Source organism: Oncorhynchus nerka, unplaced genomic scaffold (genome assembly GCF_034236695.1).
Source record: "Oncorhynchus nerka isolate Pitt River unplaced genomic scaffold, Oner_Uvic_2.0 unplaced_scaffold_1290, whole genome shotgun sequence".
NCBI classification, from domain to species: Eukaryota; Metazoa; Chordata; class Actinopteri; order Salmoniformes; family Salmonidae; genus Oncorhynchus; species Oncorhynchus nerka.
This window is the reverse complement of record NW_027040055.1, coordinates 109,528-133,434: the sequence shown is the minus strand read 5'-3', so window position 1 is coordinate 133,434 and position 23,907 is coordinate 109,528. Positions and strand designations below refer to the sequence as shown.

The following is a 23,907-nucleotide window of genomic DNA, read 5'->3' as shown; positions in this document are numbered from 1 at the left end:
CTCTCTAAATGAATCACCACAACACATCCCTGCTGCTACTTGATGAGGTCACTAGGTGTTGTGTTAAGGCTGCTACAATATCATTGAGTTACACAGCTACTTTAGCTGTACTTTAGCTACAGCTTTTAAATGTTATAAAACACCATTCAACATGAGGCAGACAGATCTTACATTTCTCCAGTGTGTCAGCAAGCTCCTTCTGGTTCATTTTCCTCAGGATGTGCAGTGTGATCTTCAGAGCCCCCTCTCTGGCACTGCTCTCCTGCTTCTCATCTTCAGCATCCACCACTTCCTTATCCTGCTTCTGACTCTCAAAGCCTTCTGGGAGTTCTGGACTAAGAATCCTCTTGAACATCTTCAGCTCGTTCTTCACAAATGTCATAATTTTCTCTTCAAGCAACTGAAATAAATCAAGTAAATAAGTTAAGCAAGAGAATAAAATGCTTTCTCATCAACACATTAATGAATGATTGACAGATCAACTTTACTTGAGGTAAACAAAAACAAATGTACATAACAGGACCACATACACTGAATATGGAGTCCAGGTCTGTTTGATGACTCTGGGAAGACTGACCACTGAGAATCTCTGACTCTGATCTCTCCTGTTGGTTTCTGTGGACAAAACATGAGATTACATCTCCTCATCCAGGGAGTACACACACACACACACACACACACACACACACACACACACACACACACACACACACACACACACACACAGGGAGGGAATGTTGTGTTTGTTTAATATTGTTTTAGGACTATGAAAATGGACAAAAGGATTAGCCTATGGATTATGAAAACAACAACAATAAATGGGAAAATGGGAGAGGAGAAATGACTAGAGACAGTGTTGTTTAACTCACTGACCAGGACCCATGAGTTCTTCTTACCTTTGTTCAGTAGAAAAGTCTCCCTCTCTAAAGTTTATAGGTTGATCCATAGACCAGTCACTCTTCATGGACACACAGCTGGGAACAGGGGAGGCTGGTCTCTCCTGCTTGATTGGACTTCAACACAACAGAGACAAACATTACATCTCTCATCTACTCTGAGCTCAGATGGGGAAACATAAGAAGAGTTTCACAAATAGAACTGACTTCTAGACGGTCGTTGGCGCGCGCGAGCAGTGTGTCATTTTTAATGACGAGATTAATTTATCGACGCGAGCGTTGTAGTCAGTCTGTCAGCCCCGCTAAAAGGCTGGTGTCGTTACTCTGCCTTCTCCGGGGGCATGTTGAGGTAAATTTACTAACCGGGAGGGTTGAATGATGTAATTTATTGGAGGGCTGGAAGACGCACTCTCGAGGTTGTTTACTCACAATATCAGATATTAAATATATTTTTTATAATGAATGTATACTGAGGTTGAAGTTCTGACTAGTGATTATTTACCCGGTGTTCAATACCTGCTATTGAGGCGTCCTGAAAATAATATTCAAAAGTAAGGTCCTTGGACACAGAGGGTTTAAACACTAAAGAAACAACCGGGGAGCCGGTGACGATGTAGTGGTAGCTATGGTAACTAGGATGCTGCTGGTAGAGTAGCTAGCTAGATTACCGAGCTGTACCGACTAGCTAGGATAACTAGGATGCTGCTGGTAGAGTAGCAAGCTAGCTTACCGAGCTGTACCGACTAGCTAGGATAACTAGGATGCTGCTGGTAGAGTAGCTAGCTAGCTTACCGAGCTGTACCGACTAGCTAGGATAACTAGGATGCTGCTGGTAGAGTAGCTAGCTAGCTTACCGAGCTGTACCGACTAGCTTGGTTAGTTAGCAGGTCGTTCGTCTGTCCCTCGTCTCGATGGTGAACCACAAAATGAAACAAGGATAGAGATTGAAAAGGATCTGGCTACACTCATAATGTCCCTCACCGTAAAGAAAAAAGCAAATTGAACAATAAACTTCGGTGTCTCAACACTAAAACAAACTCTGTCGTTATTCCCCAAGATCACCTCAGTCCACTCTGCGCGTAACCGGACAATATCCACACCGAACGTGGACGCGGACAGTTCTGTACGGGGACGCGGACAGTTCCAGAACGCGGACATGAGCAGTGCAACACAATAACCTAAACCCAGTCTTTACAGTGGGTTACATTAGTAATATTCATTTTTTATTATTATGTTTAACAAACATTTTTACAAAATTATAACAACATTTTGAGATCAAACATTCAGTTTTTTTATGACAATATGTTGAGATCTGGGTCCATATGGCCAAAGTGTCTGAGTAGAAAATTGGTCGTATAAGTGCTGAGAATAAAGACATTTTACACTTATGGGTATAAATGACCTAGTTACCTACCCATTGCCTAAATTACCTACCCACCTAGTCAGTAGATATTTAGGACACCTCGTGAGCTGTCCTAAGTAGTTAAGAGTTAACAGCAGGTGTCTTGATAATACTATAGAATCATGCAGTGAGTCAGTGGTTCCTGAGCCACATGTAATTGCATTGCAGTAGTTAAAAATAATGTTTTTATATTTCTATGTGATCAACCCATAAATAATATAGACCTACATGCAACAGTATGTCTTGTGCTTTTGGCGATGAGTTATGTATGATAATTATGCATAACAAGTGATACCATGTATGCAAAGCATTTTGTCTTCATTTTGGCAGATTAACTCATGCTTATTTCTGAAGATTAACTCAGGTTGGAGTTGGAGCTGTGACCGAAGGGTGGCTGGTTCGAATCCCGGGCCGGGCGCTGGAAAAAACAGGTGGAATTGATCTGACCACTGGATGGCTTCTGGGTTCACATCCTCAAAACATGAACCTTTTGTTGATCAGAACTCTAGAGGTTCTTCTTCACTGAACCCCAAAATATATATAACTTTTATTGATTTCATATTTTAAGGAAGTGATAGAAGCCTTTTTATAAGGAACCTTGTTTTCTAAACACGTTTTTCTTTTGATGATTTAATTATCTACATCATGTTATTTCAAGTTCTCCCTTTGGAGCACAACATCATGTTGTTAAATAATAATCCTAAATTGGGGATGGATATAAATTGGGCAGTTGAAGGCGTCTAGGGTGTAATATGTGTTCAATGAAAATGAACATTGTATGCAACGTTGTAGGCAACATTATTGGCAAGGGACTTGATGCCTACTATGCCAAAGATATTTAGAGTTGTTAAACGGGTGTGAAGAGAGTGTTGATGTAACAGTTATATTGTCAATATTCTGCTGGTAACAACCATCACAATTGGTTAAAATATGCATTCCATTATATTAGTCAATAATTAAGAGAAGGCAAAGTGGTTGTGTCATGTAAAAATCTATCAAATGTCTGACATTGCATTGAGTACAGTCAGGTGCCGGATTGGAACCCTGCAGTACCTCCCCAGACCCCGGATTGAGAACCCCTGCAGTACCTCCACAGACCCCGGATTGAGAACCCCTGCAGTACCTCCACAGACCCCGGATTGAGAACCCTGCAGTACCTCCACAGACCCCGGATTGAGAACCCCTGCAGTACCTCCACAGACCCCGGATTGAGAACCCCTGCAGTACCTCCACAGACCCCGGATTGAGAACCCCTGCAGTACCTCCACAGACCCCGGATTGAGAACCCCTGCAGTACCTCCCAGACCCCGGATTGAGAACCCCTGCAGTACCTCCACAGACCCCGGATTGAGAACCCCTGCAGTACCTCCACAGACCCCGGATTGAGAACCCCTGCAGTACCTCCACAGACCCGGATTGAGAACCCCTGCAGTACCTCCACAGACCCCGGATTGAGAACCCCTGCAGTACCTCCCTAGACCCCGGATTGAGAACCCCTGCAGTACCTCCACAGACCCCGGATTGAGAACCCTGCAGTACCTCCACAGACCCGGATTGAGAACCCCTGCAGTACCTCCACAGACCCCAGATTGAGAACCCCTGCAGTACCTCCACAGACCCCGGATTGAGAACCCCTGATTTAGCAGATGCTCTTATCCAGAGTGATTTACAGTAAGTGCATTCATCTTAAGATAGCTATTTATTTTGGAAATAAACTTTATAAATTATTCATTAAATTATCATCTTACCTCTTATCTTTGGTGTCATGTCCCTCAGAGAGATGAATTTTAGAGGCAGGGCCCCCCTCCTCTCTCTCCCCAGAGAGATGAATTTTAGAGGCAGGGCCCCCCTCCTCTCTCTCCCCAGAGAGACTCATTTTAGAGGCAGGGCCCCCCTCCTCTCTCTCCCCAGAGAGACTCATTTTAGAGGCAGGGCCCCCCTCCTCTCTCTCCCCAGAGAGACTCATTTTAGAGGCAGGGCCCCCCTCCTCTCTCTTCCCGGAGAGACTCATTTTAGAGCACTGACCCTTAAACAGAGATCCAGCATGTTGGTTGTGATTAACACAGTGACAACTAATTCTTGTTCTCATGTATTCATTATCTCTTCGAGAAATAAAACATTTACTAACATACATAGAAACAGTCAGGTGATTTAATGCATCACATGAACATGTAGTTGTGACATTTCATCTCCATGGTAACTGTCAATAATAATAATAAGTTACTGTCTGTTAAGGTAGTTATAGACAGTGCAGCAACACAAGGCCATGTCTCACACTTATTTGTATTCACTAACAGTAGGATATTTATTGTCTTTATATCCCTTTATATATATTGTCGTTATAGACAGTACAGTAACAATAATAATAATAATAATAATAATAATAAGTCACTGTTTGTTAAGGTAGTTATAGACAGTACAGCAACACAAGGTCATGTCTCACACTTATTTTTATTCATTAAAAGTGGCTTTGTATTGTCTTTTAATCTGTTATTTTCTAAAGGTATCTAAGAATGTAGACAGAAGGGATAAAACTGACATGATTGATCTGAGGGGAAATCATTGATCCATTCAGAAAGTTTATTTGCAACAAGTAAGAGATTTTATATTATGTAAAGTAGACTAGGTTATAATGTATAGTAGTGGTTTGTTAGTGATATGTTATATTATGTAAAATAGACTAGGTTATAATGTATAGTAGTGGGTTGTTAGTGATATATAGATGTTATATTATGTAAAGTAGACTAGGTTATAATGTATAATAGCAGTTTGTTAGTGATATGCAGATCGAGGTCTATACCTCAGCTATAGCCTACATATCATAGATGATCAGTCTAAACCTGTTCAGGTCAGTTCACATAATGTTATAGTCCTACCAGTAGCAGGACAGAGAATGTACTGTATATAACCTACATATCATAGATGACCAGTCTAAACCTGTTCAGGTCAGTTCACATAATGTTATAGTCCTACCAGTAGCAGGACAGAGAATGTACTGTATAATACCTACATATCATAGATGACTAGTCTAAACCTGTTCAGGTCAGTTCACATAATGTTACAGGCCTACCAGTAGCAGGACAGAGAATGTACTGTATATAACCTACATATCATAGATGACCAACCTAAACCTGTTCAGGTCAGTTCACATTATGTTATAGTCCTACCAGTAGCAGGACAGAGAATATAGCCTAGGTCTGATATTTTTTACAACATTTTCAACGGAGGCCATCGGGTCGGTCGACATGATAAGCAGTGATGTATTTTTTTAGGTGAGGGAGCACAGCAAACTATGTAAATGACGTCATCATTTCTTCAATCAAAGTTTGTATCGACATATGTATTCTATTGAATAGTCTATCATTACAGGTCTCTCCAATCCTGTTCCTGGGGCGTTACCCTCCGGTAGGGTTTCACCGCAATCCCAGTTGTAAATAGCATGATTTTATCTTATAAACCAACTCATTATTTTAATCAGGTGACTAGTTTTGAATAGTAATGAAAACCTACAGGATGGTATCTCTCCAGGAACAGGATCGGAGAGCCCTGTTTTAGAAGATGGATAAAATCCATCCTACAATTTTTTTTACTATTCAGCTTCAGCTAATCGTCCTAAAATCTTTCTAGACATGTATATTTTTTGTAACAGTGACGTTACCATTCACCTGGTAATTAAATATAATTTATTTAGAATTGATCAGAATATTTTCTTCGTGTATTCTCAAAGTGAAAGTTCTCCCTCCCACTACACACATGATGATCAGTGATCATAGATCAAACCTAATCTTGACTATTTAATGTCTGATGACGACCTAACTTTATAATAGTTGTATCTTGCCTCTAGACTTACCAGAATCTGCTCGTCTTTCCTTCAAATCAATACTTTTACCAGACTTCTAATGTTGCCGAGAAATGTGCGCCACAGTTTCAACATCCATTTTGTAAGTGCATTCGCCTGCAAATTTACTTTCAACTTCATGAGGAAATGACATTCCCAGAATTCCTAAACCCAGACGCAACATCCCGAGTCTACCGGGACCGCTGGGAAGAAGACTGTAGGAAGTCGACCGATGCCGTGATTTGGGGTTTGAGAAGTTAGAAGTGTAAAATGATTCCTTAGTTGTACATTTTCTCGAAATCTAAAGCCAAAACCTAGATTTGAGCCAATGTATTAAGTATTTGAACATGTTATTACTCCAACTTCGTGAAAGTAACAAACTGGCACGTTATTATTTTAGTCAAAAATGACTTGATATCGAAGGAGTGTCTTTGGTTTGACGGCCTGCACATGCGCAGTTCGGCGTGAGGCGACCGTTATACCCGATAATGTGTTTCTGCGCTTGAGTTTAGCAAACCAACGTGGACGTGATATGTGCGTCTGTGTCTAGTTAGAATAAATGTATGTGCATATTACACTATATTATTACACTATATTACACTTTTGGTGCGGCAGGTAACCTAGTGGTTTTAGCGTTGGGACAGTAACAGGAGCTGTCAAGGTAAACATCTGTTGTTCTGCCCCTGAAAAAAGCAGTTAACCCACTGTTCCCCAGAACAAGGCAGTTAACCCACTGTTCCCCTGAACAAGGCAGTTAACCCACTGTTCCCTGGTAGACAGTCATTGTAATAAATAATTTCTTCTTAACTGACTTGCCTAGTTAAATAAAGGTTACTTAATTGTATTATATATATATATATATATATATATATATATATACACATATAAACTAAGTATGTGGACACCCCTTCAAATTTGTGGATTTGGCTATTTCAGCCACACCTGTTGATGACAGGTGTATAAAATCGAGCACACAGCCATGCAGTCTCCATAGTCAAACATTAGCAGTAGAATGGCCTTAATGAAAATCTCAGTGACTTTCAACGTGGCACAGTCATAGGATGCCACCTTTCCACAAAGTCAGTTCATCACATTTCTGCCCTGCTAGAGATTCCCCAGTCAACTGTAAATGCTGTTATTGTGAAGTTGAAACATTTAGGAGAAACAACGGCTCAGGCGCAAAGTGGTAGGCCACACAAGCTCACAGAACGGGGCTGCTGAGGGCTGAAGCACGTCTGTCCTCGGTTGTAACACTCACTATTGAGTTCCAAACTCGGTAGTGAGCCTCAGACCAGGCACATGAAGCTGAAGGACGAGCACAGTCAGAATGTATTTCAAATGGCTTATTTTGAGCATCTGTAAATACTAAATAAATACCTATTCTGCATTTGAAATAATACCACTTCCGATCGAGAAATCAAACGTGTCCGTGGCAAAATATCATGTGAGATTAAAGTAGACGGCACGTGTCAAAGTAATTGATTTATGACCCTGCGTCATGATGACGTGTGCATGTCCAAATATGGGCCGAAGGCCCTGCCATCCTGTTCCTGTGGTCACGTGTTAAGAGGGTGTGTGTTATTTTATATCTATATGGCATCCTTTGAAGTAGTCATGGTGATTGATGTCTAGGGGCCTGGTTGAACTGGGGGGGTTGAGTGTTTGAACGTATATGTCCCCCACCCCCAGTTGGATTGTCCTTATGGTTGTTATCTATGAAGCAGGAATGTGTGTGGTTGTGTGTGTGTGTTAGAAACAAGGTCCCTTGGGCATTGTGTCCATTTCAGGCTTTAAACAACAATTAAACAGCCATCTAAATAATGTTTCTCAGCCTAGTTTCCTATTTAGTTCTCTTTATATGTACAGGCACAGAGCTTCCAGATGGCTCCAGCCTAAGGATTTGCAGGGCCTGCACACCTGGGGAGATTAGAACCCCAAAGAAAAGATCCTAAAGGTAATTTCAGATTCAGGTTCATCATGACAGCCACTTTATGAAAGGCCTTTACTTATGGCTAAACAGCTTCTACACAGTTTATTAATTAATGCTGTGGGATGAAATTAGGTGTTTCTAGGAGGTCTTAAACAGATCTACAGTGAAACAAACATGTACACTTTACACACATATTTATTGACTTTTAAAAAGACCACAGTAACATGACAGAATTTGTGCAAATGCGACTAAATCTGCTAGTGGATATTAAATGTACAACAGTAGTATTCGGTAACAAGCAATACGTGTTAAACATGTGGCACAGGCAATCATGACAGCCTCTTTATGAAAGGCCTTTAACTATGGCTAAACAGTTTTCTACACATCTTATTCATTAATGATGTACCCAGGATTTACAGGCAGGATGGTTGATCTACACATGGAGGGAAAACTTACGGAGTTATGATGGAGCGGGCGTCTTTGAGTTGGTGAATTGGAAACGGATAATGGTCAGGGCTAACCGGACCCTTTATCTGTAAGAAATAGTAAACATTTTGGAATTATAACATGTGTTAAAATGTAGGTACTAAATATTTTGAATTAAATCACGGGTTTTAAAAATGTATCTCACGCTTTAACGATAGGGGAAGAGGGGGTTTAGGGGAGTTATTAACGTTATGGAAAACAATATTCACACTATGTGGATTATAAACATGTACATACATAGAGAACCAACACATCAAGATCTAACAGGGATGAGGGGCGATTCATAGTACAACAGGAGGCTTCTGTAACCTGCAATACGTGTTAAATATGTTTTACATACATCCACGACTGAATGGTTTCACAAACTACCTTTAAAGGTTTTGTCAGAAAGTTGTAACAGGCCTCATTCAACAGTCTAGAGATGAACCTAGAGACACCAAAAAAATCACCGCTTAGAGCAGCTTGGAGATTATTACCCATGTAAGGGGGGAGCAAAGAGCTGATTTAACCAACTCTGTACAAACCCCGACACTGTTGAAATAATGTAAATGAATGCAGGGACCACTGCAACCTGTGGACTGATCTAGACTATGTTGAAATAATCTAAATGAATGCAGCGACCACTGCAACCTGTGGACTGATCTAGACTATGTTGAAATAATGTAAATGAATGCAGCGACCACTGCAACCTGTAGACTGATCTAGACTATGTTGAAATAATGTAAATGAATGCAGCGACCACTGCAACCTGTGGACTGATCTAGACTATGTTGAAATAATGTAAATGAATGCAACGACCACTGCAACCTGTGGACTGATCTAGACTATGTTGAAATAGGTTGCAGTGGTCGCTGCATTCATTTAGATTATTTCAACATAGTCTAGATCAGTCCACAGGTTGCAGTGGTCGCTGCATTCATTTAGATTATTTCAACATAGTCTAGATCAGTCCACAGGTTGCAGTGGTCGCTGCATTCATTTACATTATTTCAACATAGTCTAGATCAGTCCACAGGTTGCAGTGGTCGCTGCATTCATTTACATTATTTCAACATAGTCTAGATCAGTCCACAGGTTGCAGTGGTCGCTGCATTCATTTACATTATTTCAACATAGTCTAGATCAGTCCACAGGTTGCAGTGGTCGCTGCATTCATTTACATTATTTCAACATAGTCTAGATCAGTCCACAGGTTGCAGTGGTCGCTGCATTCATTTAGATTATTTCAACATAGTCTAGATCAGTCCACAGGTTGCAGTGGTCGCTGCATTCATTTAGATTATTTCAACATAGTCTAGATCAGTCCACAGGTTGCAGTGGTCGCTGCATTCATTTAGATTATTTCAACATAGTCTAGATCAGTCTACAGGTTGCAGTGGTCGCTGCATTCATTTACATTATTTCAACATAGTCTAGATCAGTCCACAGGTTGCAGTGGTCGCTGCATTCATTTAGATTATTTCAACATAGTCTAGATCAGTCCACAGGTTGCAGTGGTCGCTGCATTCATTTAGATTATTTCAACATAGTCTAGATCAGTCCACAGGTTGCAGTGGTCGCTGCATTCATTTAGATTATTTCAACATAGTCTAGATCAGTCCACAGGTTGCAGTGGTCGCTGCATTCATTTAGATTATTTCAACATAGTCTACATCAGTCCACACGTTGCATATACATTTTTTAGTATCTCAATATTGTGTTATATGTTGGTAGGTCTAATAAACAGATATATTGTATACAATGATAATATTATTTTGTCAGAAATTGAAGCCGTTGATACAGTTGTGTACTCTATCGCCTGCCCTGCTGATCGTGCTCTATCTGAACTACATTATGCTTTCATTATTTTGCATCAAATCTTTATGGATCTTAAAATTATTATAGAATACTCAATATCTCACCCTTTAATGACAGGAAAATGTCCTTTCCATCCATCACCCCGGTCTGTCACGAAGAAAAAAGACACGGAAAATCAGGGTGCGTGCGTGAGTGTGCGGTACAACTGTAGGCCTCTAATGTTTTTACATAAAACACTAATGATGCATGTTTAAATAGTAGTACAATTTGGTCATTAATTCTAACACGTCTTTAAAAAGTTTGTACTAAATATTTTGGAATTAAATCACTGGTTTTAAAAATGTATCTCACCCTTTAACGATAGGAAAATGTCCTTTCCCGACATCACCCCGGTCTGTCACCAAGAAAAAAGTGTGTGTGTGTGTGTGTGTGTGTGTGTGCGTTTCAAAAACAAAGGGTGTGTGTGTGTTCACAAAGGGTGTGTGTGTGCCGACCACCCGGGATATCTCTAAGCAGAGCCTGGTGCCCCCCACCCCGGTTGTAGACAGAATGTCTCCACATCCCCTCCTGTTGTTTGAATTCACAGCCATTGTTCTCTAAACCAAATATACAGGGTGTTGCATACAGGATATCTCCCGAAAAAATCCCACCACGGCCCTGCAAACACATTCCGTACTTTTGCGAGTTAGGGGCAGAACATGGAGCATATACTTTAACATTACGTTACCACAGCTTTAGCGCAAACCCACAGCCCCGAATATTTAGCTGCCAGGACAGATTAAAAAGAGATGTGAATAAGTGAATCCTCCTAATAGATATTTCTGAAGGCTACTGGACATAAGTAATTGGGAAGTGACTGTTAGACGTGGATTCTCAGAAGCAAACTGCGCCCTGTCCTTTACGGCGCCCTTCACGATCACACAATTTTAGGCGTAAGTCCAAATAATCACATACCCAAGAATATTTATATATTAAAAAAAGCAAAGTGTGCACTCTGAACGACTTCGTAAGACACCAGGCAGCAGAACATCGTCTGTGAAGCCTCCTAATGGATATTTCTGGAGGTGAGTAAGTGAACAACGACCGTGACGCTATATACCAGATGTACTGACACAAGCACCTTACATAGACAATCACACAACACAAGCACCTAACATAGACAATCACCCAACAATGACAACACAGGCTCCTAAATATGGTTCCCAATCAGAGACAATACCGTGACTCTATATACCAAATGTGCTGACACAAGCACCTAACATAGACAATCACACAACACAAGCACCTAACATAGACAATCACCCAACAATGACAACACAGGCTCCCTAAATATGGTTCCCTGTCAGAGACAATCACCCAACAATGACAACACAGGCTCCCTAAATATGGTTCCCCGTCAGAGACAATCACCCAACAATGACAACACAGGCTCCCTAAATATGGTTCCCCATCAGAGACAACGACTAACACCTCTGATTGAAAACCATATCAGGCCAAACACAGAAAAGACAAACTAGACATACAGCATAGAATGCCCACTCAGATCCCCCCCATACCAACCAAACCTATAAACATACATAGCAAACTATGGTCAGGGAGTGACACACCCTGACCAACCAAAACCTATAAACATCAAGCGCGAACCACTGCTTTTAATCAGGGCAAGGTGTCTGGTAACATGTCCGAATATAAACAATGCAGCTATTCCCTCCGCAAGGCTATTAAACAAGCTAAGCGTCAGTACAGGGACAAAGTGGAATCTCAATTCAATGGCTCAGACACAAGAGGCATGTGGCAGGGTCTACAGTCAATCACGGACTACAAGAAGAAACCCAGCCCAGTCACGGACCAGGATGTCTTGCTCCCAGGCAGACTAAATAACTTTTTTGCCCGCTTTGAGGACAATACAGTGCCACTGACACGGCCTGCAACGAAAACATGCGGTCTCTCCTTCACTGCAGCCGAGGTGAGTAAGACATTTAAACGTGTTAACCCTCGCAAGGCTGCAGGCCCAGACGGCATCCCCAGCCGCGCCCTCAGAGCATGCGCAGACCAGCTGGCCGGTGTGTTTACGGACATATTCAATCAATCCCTATACCAGTCTGCTGTTCCCACATGCTTCAAGAGGGCCACCATTGTTCCTGTTCCCAAGAAAGCTAAGGTAACTGAGCTAAACGACTACCGCCCGTAGCACTCACTTCCGTCATCATGAAGTGCTTTGAGAGACTAGTCAAGGACCATATCACCTCCACCCTACCTGACACCCTAGACCCACTCCAATTTGCTTACCGCCCAAATAGGTCCACAGACGATGCAATCTCAACCACACTGCACACTGCCCTAACCCACCTGGACAAGAGGAATACCTATGTGAGAATGCTGTTCATCGACTACAGCTCAGCATTCAACACCATAGTACCCTCCAAGCTCGTCATCAAGCTCGAGACCCTGGGTCTCGACCCCGCCCTGTGCAACTGGGTACTGGACTTCCTGACGGGCCGCCCCAGGTGGTGAGGGTAGGCAACAACATCTCCTCCCCGCTGATCCTCAACACGGGGGCCCCACAAGGGTGCGTTCTGAGCCCTCTCCTGTACTCCCTGTTCACCCACGACTGCGTGGCCACGCACGCCTCCAACTCAATCATCAAGTTTGCGGACGACACAACAGTGGTAGGCTTGATTACCAACAACGACGAGACGGCCTACAGGGAGGAGGTGAGGGCCCTCGGAGTGTGGTGTCAGGAAAATAACCTCACACTCAACGTCAACAAAACTAAGGAGATGATTGTGGACTTCAGGAAACAGCAGAGGGAACACCCCCTATCCACATCGATGGAACAGTAGTGGAGAGGGTAGCAAGTTTTAAGTTCCTCGGCATACACATCACAGACAAACTGAATTGGTCCACTCACACTGACAGCGTCGTGAAGAAGGCGCAGCAGCGCCTCTTCAGCCTCAGGAGGCTGAAGAAATTCGGCTTGTCACCAAAAGCACTCACGAACTTCTACAGATGCACAATCGAGAGCATCCTGGCGGGCTGTATCACCGCCTAACGGCAACTGCTCCGCCCTCAACCGTAAGGCTCTCCAGAGGGTAGTGAGGTCTGCACAACGCATCACCGGGGGCAAACTACCTGCCCTCCAGGACACCTACACCACCCGATGTTACAGGAAGGCCATAAAGATCATCAAGGACATCAACCACCCGAACCACTGCCTGTTCACCCCGCTATCATCCAGAAGGCGAGGTCAGTACAGGTGCATCAAAGCTGGGACTGAGAGACTGAAAAACAGCTTCTATCTCAAGGCTATCAGACTGTTAAACAGCCACCATTGAGTGGCTGCTGCCAACACACTGTCATTGACACTGACCCAACTCCAGCCACTTTAATAATGGGAATTGATGGGAAATGATGTAAATATATCACTAGCCACTTTAAACAATGCTACCTTATATAATGTTACTTACCCTACATTATTCATCTCATATGCATACGTATATACTGTACTCTACATCATCGACTGCATCCTTATGTAATACATGTATCACTAGCCACTTTAACTATGCCACTTTGTTTACTTTGTCTACATACTCATCTCATATGTATATACTGTACTCGATACCATCTACTGTATGCTGCTCTGTACCATCACTCACTCATATATCCTTATGTACATATTCTTTATCCCCTAACACTGTGTATAAGACAGTAGTTTTAGAATTGTTAGTTAGATTACTTGTTGGTTATCACTGCATTGTCGGAACTAGAAGCACAAGCATTTCGCTACACTCGCATTAACATCTGCTAACCATGTGTATGTGACAAATAAAATAAAATTTGATTTGATTTGATTTGAAACATACATAGCAAACTATGGTCCGGGGGTGACACACCCTGACCAACCAAACCCTATAAACATACATAGTAAACTATGGTCAGGGTGTGACACACCCATACCAACCAAACCCTATAAACATACATAGTAAACTATGGTCAGGGCCTGACACCCCCATACCAACCAAAACCTATAAACATACATAGCAAACTATGGTCAGGGTGTGACACCCCCATACCAACCTAAAACCTATAAACATACATAGTAAACTATGGTCAGGGCGTGACACACCCATACCAACCAAAACCTATAAACATACATAGTAAACTATGGTCAGGGCGTGACACACCCATACCCACCAAAACCTATAAACATACATAGCAAACTATGGTCAGGGCGTGACACCCCCATACCAACCAAAACCTATAAACATACATAGTAAACTATGGTCAGGGCGTGACACACCCATACCAACCAAAACCTATAAACATACATAGCAAACTATGGTCAGGGCGTGACACACCCTGACCAACCAAACCCTATAAACATACATAGTAAACTATGGTCAGGGAGTGACACCCCCATACCAACCAAAACCTATAAACATACATAGCAACCTATGGTCCGGGTGTGACACAAACCTATTGGGAATTCTTGATCAATCAAAATGTACCTGTTTTCCGTATAGAATGACTTGTATACAGATTATATTACAACTTTTTGTGTTTTGTCTTAGTGGTTGTTTCTTTACTAACTAGGAAAACTCAACAGTGTGTAAGTCTGAGAAACATTATTGAGCTGGTTGGTTTATTGTTGTTGAAAGCTTGAAATGTACACACATTGAGAAGTGATATTGCAGCAACAGTTTTAAAAGTGGGTAATCTTATCATATATATATCTATCCTTGCATGTTTGAATTAGAGCTCCTTTAAAGTGTTTTAGATTATGATAATAACGTTATATTATTTTTATAATAATAGATATCTGCAAACCAAATGTATTTCTGAAAAGCCCTTTTTGCATCTTCAATAGTTGTAGATGTTCCAACGTTCGTAGATGATCCTCAGGGGCTTATAACAACCTGGGTTGTTGTAGAGTGGGCTTATAACAACCTGGGTTGTTGTAGAGTGGGTTTATAACAACCTGGGTTGTTGTAGAGTGGGCTTATAACAACCTGGGTTGTTGTAGAGTGGGTTTATAACAACCTGGGTTGTTGTAGAGTGGGCTTATAACAACCTGGGTTGTTGTAGAGTGGGCTTATAACAACCTGGGTTGTTGTAGAGTGGGTTTATAACAACCTGGGTTGTTGTAGAGTGGGTTTATAACAACCTGGGTTGTTGTAGAGTGGGTTTATAACAACCTGGGTTGTTGTAGAGTGGGTTTATAACAACCTGGGTTGTTGTAGAGTGGGCTTATAACAACCTGGGTTGTTGTAGAGTGGGTTTATAACAACCTGGGTTGTTGTAGAGTGGGCTTATAACAACCTGGGTTGTTGTAGAGTGGGCTTATAACAACCTGGGTTGTTGTAGAGTGGGTTTATAACAACCTGGGTTGTTGTAGAGTGGGTTTATAACAACCTGGGTTGTTGTAGAGTGGGTTTATAACAACCTGGGTTGTTGTAGAGTGGGTTTATAACAACCTGGGTTGTTGTAGAGTGGGTTTATAACAACCTGGGTTGTTGTAGAGTGGGCTTATAACAACCTGGGTTGTTGTAGAGTGGGTTTATAACAACCTGGGTTGTTGTAGAGTGGGCTTATAACAACCTGGGTTGTTGTAGAGTGGGCTTATAACAACCTGGGTTGTTGTAGAGTGGGTTTATAACAACCTGGGTTGTTGTAGAGTGGGTTTATAACAACCTGGGTTGTTGTAGAGTGGAGTTTATAACAACCTGGGTTGTTGTAGAGTGGGTTTATAACAACCTGGGTTGTTGTAGAGTGGGCTTATAACAACCTGGGTTGTTGTAGAGTGGGTTTATAACAACCTGGGTTGTTGTAGAGTGGGCTTATAACAACCTGGGTTGTTGTAGAGTGGGCTTATAACAACCTGGGTTGTTGTAGAGTGGGTTTATAACAACCTGGGTTGTTGTAGAGTGGGTTTATAACAACCTGGGTTGTTGTAGAGTGGGTTTATAACAACCTGGGTTGTTGTAGAGTGGGTTTATAACAACCTGGGTTGTTGTAGAGTGGGCTTATAACAACCTGGGTTGTTGTAGAGTGGGCTTATAACAACCTGGGTTGTTGTAGAGTGGGTTTATAACAACCTGGGTTGTTGTAGAGTGGGTTTATAACAACCTGGGTTGTTGTAGAGTGGGCATATAACAACCTGGGTTGTTGTAGAGTGGGTTTATAACAACCTGGGTTGTTGTAGAGTGGGTTTATAACAACCTGGGTTGTTGTAGAGTGGGCTTATAACAACCTGGGTTGTTGTAGAGTGGGTTTATAACAACCTGGGTTGTTGTAGAGTGGGTTTATAACAACCTGGGTTGTTGTAGAGTGGGTTTATAACAACCTGGGTTGTTTTAGAGTGGGCATAAGTTCAACACTCAGGAGTCAATGTCCTAGCTTTGGTCTTTTTCATAGCCTGTGAGAGAGAATATATTCCACAGCCTTGGTTTCTAATCATACTTTCTAATCAATAAGTGGGTCAAGTTGACCCTAAGAGGGCAGAAGTTATTGTTTACAAACAGTGTGAATAAAAAAACCTTGTTTCATTGTATAAATAGTCTTCATTTTTAAAAACATACATGTAAATGCCTAGAATTAATACCTCTGGTGATTCTGCGCAATGCACTTGGTCCACAGTTGTGCGTTGGTTGTTGGGGCGTGGAATGTGTTAATAATAAAAAATAACAAAATTAAACGTTGTCCCCCCTCCTGTTTAAAACACAAATAACTTGTGTACAGTCGCTTCCCAATCACTTATGTCCAGTAGCCTTCAGAAATATCTATTAGGAGGGATTCACTTATTCACATCTCTTTTTTAATCGGTCCTGGCAGCTAAATATTCGGGCCTGTGGGTTTGCGCTAAAGCTGTGGTAACATAGTGTTAAAGTATATGCTCCATGTTCTGTCCCTAACTATCGAAAGCACGGAATGAGTTTCGGGAGATATCCTGTATGCAACACCCTGTATATTTGGTTTAGAGAACAATGGCTGTGAATTCAAACAACAGGAGGGGATGTCGAGACATTCTGTCTACAACCGGGGTGGGGGCACCGGGCTCTGCTTAGAGATATCAATGTTTAACCCTGGGGTGGGGGGCACCGGGCTCTGCTTAGAGATATCAATGTTTAACCCTGGGGTGGGGGGCACCGGGCTCTGCTTAGAGATATCAATGTTTAACCCTGGGGTGGGGGGCACCGGGGCTCTGCTTAGAGATATCAATGTTTAACCCTGGGGTGGGGGGCACCGGGGCTCTGCTTAGAGATATCAATGTTTAACCCTGGGGTGGGGGGCACCGGGCTCTGCTTAGAGATATCAATGTTTAACCCTGGGGTGGGGGGGGCACCGGGGCTCTGCTTAGAGATATCAATGTTTAACCCTGGGGTGGGGGGCACCAGGGCTCTGCTTAGAGATATCAATGTTTAACCCTGGGGTGGGGGGCACCGGGGGCTCTGCTTAGAGATATCAATGTTTAACCCGTGGGGGGCACCGGGCTCTGCTTAGAGATATCAATGTTTAACCCCGTGGGGGGGGCACCGGGCTCTGCTTAGAGATATCAATGTTTAACCCTGGGGTGGGGGGCACCGGGCTCTGCTTAGAGATATCAATGTTTAACCCTGGGGTGGGGGCACCGGGCTCTGCTTAGAGATATCAATGTTTAACCCTGGGGTGGGGGGCACCGGGCTCTGCTTAGAGATATCAATGTTTAACCCCGGGGTGGGGGGCACCGGGCTCTGCTTAGAAATATCAATGTTTAACCCCGTGGGGGGCACCGGGCTCTGCTTAGAGATATCAATGTTTAACCCCTGGGGGGGCACCGGGCTCTGCTTAGAGATATCAATGTTTAACCCTGGGTGGGGGCACCGGGCTCTGCTTAGAGATATCAATGTTTAACCCTGGGGTGGGGGCACCGGGGCTCTGCTTAGAGATATCAATGTTTAACCCCGGGGTGGGGGCACCGGGGCTCTGCTTAGAGATATCAATGTTTAACCCCGTGGGGGCACCGGGCTCTGCTTAGAGATATCAATGTTTAACCCTGGGGTGGGGGGCACCGGGCTCTGCTTAGAGATATCAATGTTTAACCCCGGGGTGGGGGCAAGGGCTCTGCTTAGAGATATCAATGTTTAACCCCGGGGTGGGGGCACCGGGCTCTGCTTAGAGATATCAATGTTTAACCCCGTGGGGCACCGGGCTCTGCTTAGAGATATCAATGTTTAACCCTGGGGTGGGGGGCACTAGGCTCTGCTTAGAGATATCAATGTTTAACCCTGGGGTGGGGGGGCACCGGGCTCTGCTTAGAGATATCAATGTTTAACCCCGGGGTGGGGGCACCGGGCTCTGCTTAGAGATATCAATGTTTAACCCCGGGGTGGGGGCACCGGGCTCTGCTTAGAGATATCAATGTTTAACCCCTGGGGGGCACCGGGCTCTGCTTAGAGATATAGATGTTTAACCCCGGGGTGGGGGCACCGGGCTCTGCTTAGAGATATCAATGTTTAACCCCGGGGTGGGGGCACCGGGGCTCTGCTTAGAGATATCAATGTTTAACCCTGGGGTGGGGGGCACCGGGCTCTGCTTAGAGATATCAATGTTTAACCCTGGGGGGCACCGGGCTCTGCTTAGAGATATCAATGTTTAACCCCTGGGGGCACCGGGCTCTGCTTAGAGATATCAATGTTTAACCCTGGGGTGGGGGCACCGGGCTCTGCTTAGAGATATCAATGTTTAACCCCTGGGTGGGGGGTGGGGGGCACCGGGCTCTGCTTAGAGATATCAATGTTTAACCCCGGGGTGGGGGGGGCACCGGGCTCTGCTTAGAGATATCAATGTTTAACCCCGGGGTGGGGGGCACCGGGCTCTGCTTAGAGATATCAATGTTTAACCCCGGGTGGTCGGCAGATATCTGGACATGACTTATGCATGATAGTGCACACCTTGGTTTCAAACGATTCTCTACAGATAGAATGGGGCTACATGTTTGGGCCCCTGTTGAACACACACACAACCTTTGTTTTTGAAACGCACACACACACACTCCTGCTGCTCCGTCACACACACACTCCTGCTGCTCTGTCACTCACACTCCTGCTGCTCCGTCACTCACTCCTGCTGCTCCGTCACACACACACTCCTGCTGCTCCGTCACTCACTCCTGCTGCTCCGTCACACACACACTCCTGCTGCTCCGTCACACACACACTCCTGCTGCTCCGTCACACACACACTCCTGCTGCTCCGTCACACAAACACTCATGCTGCTCCGTTACTCACACACTCCTGCTGCCCCGTCACTCACACACTCCTGCTGCTCCGTCACTCACTCCTGCTGCTCCGTCACACACACACTCCTGCTGCTCCGTCACTCACTCCTGCTGCTCCGTCACACACACACTCCTGCTGCTCGGTCACACACACACTCCTGCTGCCCCGTCACACACACACTCCTGCTGCTCCGTCACACACTCCTGCTGCTCCGTCACTCACACACTCCTGCTGCCCCGTCACACACACACACACACACACACACTCCTGCTGCTCCGTGACACACACACTCCTGCTGCTCCGTCACACACACACACACACTCCTGCTGCTCCGTCACACACACACTCCTGCTGCCCCGTCACACACACACTCATGCTGCTCCGTCACACACTCATGCTGCTCCGTCACACACTCCTGCTGCTCCGTCACACACACACTCCTGCTGCTCCGTCACACACACACTCCTGCTGCTCCGTCACACACACACACACACTCCTGCTGCCCCGTCACACACACACTCCTGCTGCCCCGTCACACACACACTCCTGCTGCTCCGTCACACACACAGACACACTCCTGCTGCTCCGTCACACACACACTCCTGCTGCCCCGTCACACACACACTCATGCTGCTCCGTCACACACACACTCATGCTGCTCCGTTACACACTCCTGCTGCCCCGTCACACACACACTCCTGCTGCTCCGTCACACACACACTCCTGCTGCTCCGTCACACACACAGACACACTCCTGCTGCTCCGTCACACACACACTCCTGCTGCCCCGTCACACACACACTCATGCTGCTCCGTCACACACACACTCATGCTGCTCCGTTACACACTCCTGCTGCCCCGTCACACACACACTCCTGCTGCTCCGTTACACACTCCTGCTGCTCCGTCACACACACACTCCTGCTGCTCCGTCACTCACACACTCCTGCTGCTCCGTCACTCACACACTCCTGCTGCCCCGTCACACACACACTCCTGCTGCTCCGTCACACACACACTCCTGCTGCTCCGTCACACACTCCTGCTGCTCCGTCACACACTCCTGCTGCTCCGTCACACACACACTCCTGCTGCCCCGTCACACACACTCCTGCTGCTCCGTCACACACACTCCTGCTGCTCCGTCACACACACTCCTGCTGCTCCGTCACACACACTCCTGCTGCTCCGTCACACACACAGACACACTCCTGCTGCTCCGTCACACACACACTCCTGCTGCTCCGTCACACACACACTCCTGCTGCCCCGTCACACACTCCTGCTGCTCCGTCACATGCACACTCCTGCTGCTCCGTCACACGCACACTCCTGCTGCTCCGTCACTCACACACTCCTGCTGCTCCGTCACTCACACACTCCTGCTGCCCCGTCACACACACACTCCTGCTGCTCCGTCACACACACACTCCTGCTGCTCCGTCACTCACACACTCCTGCTGCCCCGTCACACACACACTCCTGCTGCCCCGTCACACACACTCAAATCAAAATCAAAATCAAATCAAATCAAATGTATTTATATAGCCCTTCGTACATCAGCTGATATCTCAAAGTGCTGTACAGAAACCCAGCCTAAAACCCCAAACAGCAAACAATGCAGGTGTAAAAGCACGGTGGCTAGGAAAAACTCCCTAGAAAGGCCAAAACCTAGGAAGAAACCTAGAGAGGAACCAGGCTATGTGGGGTGGCCAGTCCTCTTCTGGCTGTGCCGGGTAGAGATTATAACAGAACATGACCAAGATGTTCAAATGTTCATAAATGACCAGCATGGTCGAATAATAATAAGGCAGAACAGTTGAAACTGGAGCAGCAGCACAGTCAGGTGGACTGGGGACAGCTCCATCATGTCAGGTAGTCCTGGGGCACGGTCCTAGGGCTCAGGTCCTCCGAGAGAGAGAAAGAAAGAGAGAATTAGAGAGAGCTCCTGCTGCTCCGTCACACACTCCTGCTGCTCCGTCACACACTCCTGCTGCTCCGTCACACACACACTCCTGCTGCCCCGTCACACACACTCCTGCTGCTCCGTCACACACACTCCTGCTGCCCCGTCACACACACTCCTGCTGCTCCGTCACACACACTCCTGCTGCTCCGTCACACACACTCCTGCTGCTCCGTCAGACGCACACTCACGCACCCTGATTTTCCGTGTCTTTTTCTTGGTGACAGACCGGGGTGATTTTGCTATTGTTAAAGGGTGAGACATTTTTAAAACCAGTGATTTAATTACAAAATATTTAGTACAAACGTTTTAAAGACGTGTTAGAATTAATGACCAAATTGTACTACTATTTAAACATGCATCATTAGTGTTTTATGTAAAAACATTGGAGGCCTACAGTTGTACATTATTACAAACTTTATAACATACCATTGTAGGAAAGACTATAAATTGCTTCTGAGAATCTACGTCTAACAGTCGCTTCCCAATCACTTATGTCCAGTAGCCTTCAGAAATATCCATTAGGAGATATTCACTTATTCACATCTCTTTTTTAATCTGTCCTGGCAGCTAAATATTCGGGGCTGTGTGTTTGTGCTAAAGCTGTGGTAACATAGTGTTAAAGTATATGCTCCACGTTCTGTCCCTAACTAGGAGGTGTTTCGAGACATGTTTTGTTTTATAATGGTTACATGTTCATTACACACCCCTGCATTCTATATTATAAAGTAGGCTGTTGGTCTTTGAGGTCCGTTATGTCAATTTGCCTTTATACATCTCATTGACCTACTGTCAACTCCCTCAGTTGTAAACATCTACAATAATCATTAGACGTACGCGTCAGAGTTATCATACCCCGTGTCGGGTTTGTACAGAGTTGGTTAAATCAGCTCTTTGCTCCCCCCTTACATGGGTAATAATCTCCAAGCTGCTCTAAACGGTGATGTTTTTGGTGTCTCTAGGTTCATCTCTAGACTGTTGAATGAGACCTGTTACAACTTTCTGACAAAACCTTTAAAGGTAGTTTGTGAAACCATTCAGTCGTGGATGTATGTAAAACATATTTAACACGTATTGCAGGTTACAGAAGCCTCCTGTTGTACTATGAATCGCCCCTCATCCCTGTTAGATCTTGATGTGTTGGTTCTCTATGTATGTACATGTTTATAATCCACATAGTGTGAATATTGTTTTCCATAAAGTCAATAACCCCCCTAAACCCCCTCTTCCCCTATCGTTAAAGCGTGAGATACATTTTTAAAACCCGTGATTTAATTCAAAATATTTAGTACCTACAATTTAACACGTTATAATTCCAAAATGTTAACTATTTCTTACAGATAAAGGGTCCGGTTAGCCCTGACCATTATCCGTTTCCAATTCACCAACGCAAAGACGCCCGCTCCATCATAACTCCGTAAGTTTTCCCTCCATGTGTAGATCAACCATCCTGCCTGTAAATCCTGGGTACATCATTAATTAATAAGATGTGTAGAAAACTGTTTAGCCATAGTTAAAGGCCTTTCATAAAGAGGCTGTCATGATTGCCTGTGCCACATGTTTAACACGTATTGCTTGTTACAGAATACTACTGTTGTACATTTAATATCCACTAGCAGATTTCGTCGCATTTGCTCAAATTCTGTCATGTTACTGTGGTCTTTTTAAAAGTCAATAAATATGTGTGTAAAGTGTCCATGTTTGTTTCACTGTAGATCTGTTTAAGACCTCCTAGAAACACCTAATTTCATCCCACAGCATTAATTAATAAGCTGTGTAGAAGCTGTTTAGCCATAAGTAAAGGCCTTTCATAAAGCGGCTGTCATGATAAACCTGAATCTGAAATTACCTTTAGGATCTTTTCTTTGGGGTTCTAATCTCCCCAGGTGTACAGGCCCTGCAAATCCTTAGGCTCGAGCCATCTGGAAGCTCTGTGCCTGTACATATAAAGAGAACTCAATAGGAAACTAGGCTGAGAAACATTATTTAGATGGCTGTTTAATTGTTGTTTAAAGCCTGAAATGGACACAATGCCAAGGGACCTTGTTTCTAACACACACACACACACACTCCTTGTTTCTAACACACACATTCCTGCTTCATAGATAACAACCATAAGGACAATCCAACTGGGGGTGGGGGACATATACGTTCAAACACTCAACCCCCCCAGTTCAACCAGGCCCCTAGACATCAATCACCATGACTACTTCAAAGGATGCCATATAGATATAAAATAACACACACCCTCTTAACACGTGACCACAGGAACAGGATGGCAGGGCCTTCGGCCCATATTTGGACATGCACACGTCATCATGACGCAGGGTCATA

At 44.3% G+C, this 23,907-nt stretch overlaps 2 long non-coding RNA genes across 3 annotated transcripts; both read right to left on the bottom strand.

Moving 5' to 3' along the window:
* Nucleotides 1-16: 16 nt before the first annotated feature.
* On the bottom strand, nucleotides 17-6,290 carry LOC135568976 (uncharacterized). Of its 2 annotated transcripts, XR_010462779.1 has the most exons (4): nucleotides 4,047-6,290; nucleotides 897-1,013; nucleotides 531-615; nucleotides 17-400 (listed from the first exon to the last, which is right to left on the bottom strand). It is a non-coding gene; the product is annotated as an uncharacterized LOC135568976 (long non-coding RNA). The 2 variants fall into 2 exon arrangements; XR_010462778.1 differs by lacking the exons at nucleotides 17-400; nucleotides 531-615; nucleotides 897-1,013 and adding an exon at nucleotides 2,098-2,716.
* A 1,953-nt stretch (nucleotides 6,291-8,243) lies between these two features.
* On the bottom strand, nucleotides 8,244-10,784 carry LOC135568978 (uncharacterized). Its single transcript, XR_010462780.1, has 3 exons — nucleotides 10,701-10,784; nucleotides 10,454-10,496; nucleotides 8,244-8,599 (listed from the first exon to the last, which is right to left on the bottom strand). It is a non-coding gene; the product is annotated as an uncharacterized LOC135568978 (long non-coding RNA).
* Between the last annotated feature and the right edge of the window lie 13,123 nt (nucleotides 10,785-23,907).